Source organism: Equus asinus, chromosome 12 (assembly GCF_041296235.1).
Source record: "Equus asinus isolate D_3611 breed Donkey chromosome 12, EquAss-T2T_v2, whole genome shotgun sequence".
In the NCBI taxonomy this organism is placed as follows: Eukaryota; Metazoa; Chordata; class Mammalia; order Perissodactyla; family Equidae; genus Equus; species Equus asinus.
The window spans coordinates 63,101,055-63,107,667 of NC_091801.1; the positions used below are offsets into that span (position 1 = coordinate 63,101,055).

A 6,613-nucleotide genomic window follows, 5' to 3' on the forward strand; every position below is an offset into this window, starting at 1 on the left:
TGGGGCAGAGTTGAGGCTCTGGAACAATGGATTTCAATTAGTCTTAAATAGTAATAAATGCTCAAAAGAGCTCTTCCCAAAATGTCCTTCAGCTGGTAATTTATTTCCACTCCTTTCCCTCTTCAGAGGAAAAACTTTAATGGACTTTTTGCAGCAAATCTTAATATAACAGTTAATATGCAGACAAAGTGACCGAGTCTCCTTGACACACGAGTCTGATCTCCATTTAGCAGGGATAGGAGGAAGGGAAGAAGGAGGAAACACTGAAGTGGAGATGTGGTTCCCTCCCTGACCCTACTGCAAAGAGCGGGCTCTGTCTGTGTCATTAAGTTTCTTCTACTAGCTTCTTACAGATCTCTCTCCAAAGGCAGCAAATTGTGGGGCTATCTTTTTCAATTCCACTAATGGCATTTTGGCTAAAATATGATTTCTCCGTTGGATATTATGAATAATAATTACAGTTGATATTTTATATTATGTAAGACTTTAGTCATTTCATTTAATGTTTCAGGATAAACAAATAAGAAGACACTAATTTTTCCAGCTCTTTTTGCTTCATTTTATGTTTAAAATATCCTACCTAGTCTCACTTCCTGTTCCTTCTTTGTCTTATTTCCTCATTAAGACACCCATTAGTCTGCAAATCATTTTGACCCTAAGCCTTCTTGTCCTTCTCACTTCTTAAGGATTCAAAGTCTTGTTCTTACGAGTTTCTATTTTTAGCTTCTTCCCTTCTTTCAATTATGAGGCTTAAAATTATATTCACCAGTATTCCAGGGGGCTGTCCCCAGACAGAGACAACAATCAGAGCTGACCAGACTTCCTGAGGGCTGGAAAGAGCCACAGGTCAGCAAGGCGGCCGCCAGTCCCAGGGCTTTGGAAGGAAGTCGGACACGAGAGAGGAGAGGAGAGAAGAGAATTGGAGGGGATGGCCTAGTGATGCTGTGGCACCATGTGGACCGAGACAAGAGAATCTTGCAGAAGAGATTTGTAAGTAACTCCTAGGATGACTTCAGGAAGATGAGCACAAGAAATTTAGGAGGCTTTGCTATGATTTGCTGTGTCACTTCTTCAAGAAAACCTACACTAAAGAGATACTTTATTCTTAAAGTTTTCCTGTAACTAAGGGTGTGTGTATGTGTGTGTGTTTGAGAATGGTGTGGGGAGAATGCAGAGACTGCAGTAATCAGCTTCAAGGTAGCCTAGAAACATTTGGGGGTTTCCTAGGTCTCCTGTCAGAGCACTTACCCAACTTCTGCCATTATTGCTCTTATTAATGGCAGAATGAAGACTAGAGGTCTTCTCCCGACTCTTCTGGGCTCTCACATTTCTTTACACTGAAACATGTACAATCTGCCTTAACTTTGCTTTTGCTTTATTGTTGTTATCTTCATGATTCCTTCACTTGCCAATTCCTAGCTATGTCACTGACAGCCCAGGCCCAGGCAGCAGTCCCAGCCCAATCGCCTACTCCATTAGCAAGCTAGTGCACACATAAATCCACCACATGCACAGATGAACACCCAGACTTCCTCCCTGCAGTTCGGGATGGGTTTAAGCTGTCTTTTCATTCAGTAGTGTTCATCTGGTCTCCCTCTCCAGGGTATCACTCTCTGTCTGTCTCTCCATCTCAGTCTTGGCCTCTTCCCCTCTGCCTTATAGAATAGATTCTTCTCTGTCCTCCTCTCCCCTTTCCTTTGAATAATCTTTCTGTCTCTTCCTTCCCTTGCTTGCCTTACAAGGCAAGTCTCCTTTGTCTTTCCTTTCTCCCCCTCCTGCCTCCTTACTGACAGATAAGCCTCCTTGATTACACGCTTGGTTCTCTTCCATCCAACTGTATCCAGCAAGTTCCCTCAGTCTTGGCCGCGTTCTGGAGGTTTTATACAGGGACTGAATTGCCATACTGATGCTTGTGGCAGTATCATCTCTTCACATCAGGGTCTTATGGCCACAACAGGGGCACTGTTGGAATAAGATGGGAGCCAGGTGCCAGTGGTTGTGCCAATATGAGGCCCCTAATCCCCAGTCAAGGGCTCCACGAGACCCACAATGACATACTACCAGATGAATGCATGCCATCTGGATGCTCGAGTTGGCCAGGAGGGCAGTAAAGTCATGATGCTCAGTATTTAATTTTAATTTCCCCTGAATAACCCAGAGTGAATTTTGTAATTTGCAATATTGTAAATTTTGTCAACATGTGGGGACTAAAACACTGTTTATCCAGTACACTCTGGCTAATCATCCTCTGGCTGTCTTTCTGATTGCTGATTCATTGTGCTCATACTTGCAAGGGAAGAAATGTATTTGAGAGAAAGCACTTGTTTAGATGAGCTCTGAAACCAAAGCAAAGGCTGAACTACTGAGGATAATTGGGTTCAGAGCTAAAATGTGCTGCTTTCAGGAAAAAGTTAATCTATGGCTCCTGAAGGAGTGGAGTTCTCAGGTATAACCAGGATCAAGAAATAAGTCTTGGAGTAAAATTTATCTTCCCAGACTCCCTAGTCACTCAAGGAATTACCTCTCTATCATATCTTTCAGTGGCCAATGATAAAAATATAACCTCTCCTGCCAAAAATTCTGTCAACTAGAGAATTCTATTAACCAGAAATCTCTATTGTTGGTGCTTTGCTAGAATAACTTTATATATAATATGTTATATATAATTTATCTATGACTACATATAATTACATGATAAATCATATAATATGGATGGACTAGATCTTATAATTATGTATCATATGCTACATATATTGCATCTATATTATTATTGATACTTTGTTAGTAAAATTAAATATGTAATAAGTAATACAGTTATTACTTATGATTATAATAAAGAACTCATGGTTCAGCTAAATTATGAGGTAATCTCTAATAATTTAAGAAAGTCATTCATCATTTCAACAAATATTTAAGAAACTTATGTGTGTGTGATTAAACTTGGAATTGCATTCAGTTAATTCCCATGTTAAGAATATTTTATTGCATTTTAATTATTTAAAGATCTGTATGTCCATATAGGATCAGATTTGGTTTCTATTTGTTATTTGTCTAATGCTATATATTGAACGATATATATGATTCAATATATATAATTTGTGCAAGCCTTCCCTCTTATTGTGAGTAGCGCCCCAATTTATCTTTGGGGAGCTACCCCTCCCCATTGCAAGCAATGAAATAATCTCTATTTAAAGGATATGTGTTTAATCAAATAGCTTCCACGTGTAATTTACTTCTTTTTCCTCTTGGATTGTTTGCAGGTCAAACGGTTCCCTTTTGTCTCCTCTTCAGTATACTCCATCCCCGCAAATCAATTAAATTGAGGCCACCAGGGCAATGTTTTTCTCAAATTCGTAATCCAAGTGGTTTCTTTCCATCTCTGCCAGGGTCTCCCCTCCCTTCCTGAGAGCTCATTGTTTCCACTGTACTTGGTTTCCTGGGGCTCCACGACTTTTGCTCTCCTCAATCAGAAAAGCAAAGAACAAAAGGAGTTACGAGGGGTAAGGCACTGCAGCCTGTGAAACAGGCACATCGCAGAGGCTCCCCTCTTCTACCACTTTCTGGCAGGTTTGGGGGTACACCTGAGCTATCTTTTCTCTCTGAGTGGGGACATTCAGCCATCAGGTTAACCCGAAGTACCTCATTATATCAGTGTCCCCTATAACCCAAGTCCACAGCCTGGACCCCAGAATTGTGTCTTCGAATGAAGCAGCAGCATCATTAATCCATGGGAAGAGCTTGAAGCTTTAATAACATTTGCTGTCTACACTGCCAGTTTGACATCCCGATGACTTTTCAGAAGATTAATTACGGTTTTCTCTAAGAGCAAATTGTGAAGCTCAGTTGCTCGCCTTACTTTGCTGCAGGGCTGATTCTCATTTGGGTAAAATTAAGAATTAAAATAGGTGCCCTAGGAGCCCAGGTAGCTTAAGAACTCCCTGGGTCCTCTTTATAGCTGAGTTATGCTCTGCAAGCTTTTGTTATAGGAAGCACCTGTGACCGAAAGGCTGCGGAGACCGTTTCTTTTCTACACTTTATTAATACTTCTCTTCCTCACCTCCCACTAAAAATCTGGCAACGAGGAGGCCTATATCACTAGGGGACAATGTCATCCCTGCTTAGGGATTCCACCAAGATGTGTCCTCATTCATCTGTGAATAAAGCATCTTTCTCTCAATTTCCCTCATGTGATGCACTCATCTCTCTACTGCTCTCCTGCTCTCATGTATGTATTTCCCATGTTGTTTATTATATAGGATCTCGGAGAATGGAGAAGACAAATGTGTAGTGGCCTTGTTTGAAAGTGGCTCATTTGGGTTGGACCATAAATACTTCCCCTACCCCATCCCACTGACCTACACTCTATTACCTCTTCCTTGGAATGGTTCTAGAAGCCTGAAATAATTTTGGTGACTCTGGAAAAAAGGTGAGTGTTTTTGTATCACTTTCATCTAGACAAAAAGCTTCTTTGTGTGTTGCACTACATCGTCAATGAATTCTTGAAATAAATACTATCTAATTAGTATTGTTTTTTTTTTGAGGAAGATCAGCCCTAAGCTAACATCTGCTGCCAATCCTCCTTCTTTTGCTGAGGAAGACTGGCCCTGAGCTAACATCCGTGCCCATCTTCCTCTTCTTTATACGTGGGACGCCTGCCACAGCATGGCTTGCCAAGTGGTGCCATGTCCGCACCTGGGATCCGAACTGGTGAACCCCGGGCCGCCGAAGGAGAATGTGCACACTTAACCACTGTGCCACCCAACTGCCCCAACTTTATCTAATTTTTTAGTAAAGACCTAATGATTTGGAATCAGTATTTAAATTCAGACTCTGCCACTTGTTAACCGTGTAAACTTGTCAGGCTTTTTATCTCTTTGTGCCCCCGTTTTCTGTAAAATGGGAACTAGTAATAGTGGTACCAATCTCACAGAGCGATTGTGAGGATTAAATGAGGCAATCTGTGGAGTGCTTACCCCCGCTGCTGTACCTTGTAAGTGCTCAATTAATATGTCAGAGATTGAATTGCTACAGGAGAGACCACTATAATTGGGTCCCCATCCTTGACTCAAACATGCAACAAGCATCTACTGTTCAGGCTTTTCTTGTCTCTAGGCTACAACGATGCATAAAATACAGTTCCTATCCTAAGGAAGAAAGCAGTTAGTCTTGGGGGGGGGGGGAGCTACAGAATCAGTTATATAACCTACGATATTGTTAGAAATAGTAAGAACCGTTAACATTTATTGAGTCCTATTACTGTGCTGGGCATTTTACACAGATTACTTTATTTAATAGTTTCAGAAACTTATGCAGTAGGCACTATTCTTTTATTTATTGCTCAGATGCAGAAGTTAAAGCTTAGAAAGGTTAAATAAATTCACATTTCTCAGACTCCAGAAAGTGTGCTTTTCACCATTTTTCTTTACTGAGTGCTAAGATACAAATAAGTACCACACACTAAGGTGCCACAGACACAGGAACTAACTCTGTTTTGAGAATCTGTGAAGAGGAAGTGACACCTGAGCTGGGTCTTGATGGGAGAAGGAAAGCTTAAAAGAAGGAGAGGGTGAGGAAAGCATTGAAAAGCATGCATGGGTGGCTATAACACTATGGGATCATGGGTGCAGAGGGTGAGAAGGGGTGGTGGAAACGGGAAAGTCCTTTGGGAATGGCCTGGAACACAATGCTAAGGAATTTGGATTCTAGTCATGTGTTCAAGAGAAAATAATACAAGACCAAAACAAAACAAAAATACTCAAAAATATAATAAAGACCATGAGTCCCTTGATGTGGAGAGGAGGTATACACATGGTGTTGGGCAGAATATTTATTTGTGTGCTTGTTTGATGACTTTCTGTCTCCCCTAACACACTGTTGTGCAGTCACCATGCTAATTTTGCTCACTGTTTTAGTTCTAGAACCTAACAGAGTACTGGTACCTAGTAGATGCTCTATAAACATATTGCTTGAAATTTTGGATGACTGAAAGCTCAGAAGAGGGGCACCGGACATTGTCCATGGTCAGGAAATCAAAATAAGAGGGTCCTTGAGCTGAGCCTTGGAGGATGATGATGTTACCAGGCAAATGGCGGGAGAGAGGGATGCATTGGAAGTTCCCATTTCGCCCAGTTCCCATTTCCCCCAGTTGTGACAACTAAAGATGTCTGCAGACATTGCCAAATGTCCTCCCCTTACCAATTCAGAACCACTGCCAGGGCTTTGTGAGTGAAGAGAAAAAGTAGGAGGACATAACACAATATGCTGCTAGAAAGAAAAGCAGAGGAGAGATTTTTAAAGACAATATATGTCATGACCAAAGTGGATGGGCTTAGCCTGAGCCCAGTGGAAAATCCCTGAGGGACTTAAGCAGAGCAGTGCCATGAACACAGACTTTGTGCTTTGGGAAAATCACTTGGCAGCTGTGTTTGCAGGGGGTCAGGCTCATCTACAAGCAGAACAGGCTGTTTCAGTCCTCCAGGCAAGAAAAGCTGAGAGCCTGAACTGAGACCAATGCAGGAAAACAGGAGGGGAGTTGAGAGCTACTTAGGAGGTTCAACCAAGAGAACTTGATTCTGAAGAAAGAGATGGTGTCAGCATAGATGAGATGAAAGGA

At 41.6% G+C, this 6,613-nt stretch overlaps 1 long non-coding RNA gene across 1 annotated transcript; it reads left to right on the top strand.

The window, feature by feature from the left end:
• The first annotated feature begins 821 nt into the window (after positions 1 to 821).
• LOC139039854 (uncharacterized) lies at positions 822 to 5,723 on the top strand. The gene is made up of 3 exons (XR_011493060.1): positions 822 to 990; positions 4,257 to 4,426; positions 4,546 to 5,723. It is a non-coding gene; the product is annotated as an uncharacterized lncRNA (long non-coding RNA).
• Positions 5,724 to 6,613: the final 890 nt, after the last annotated feature.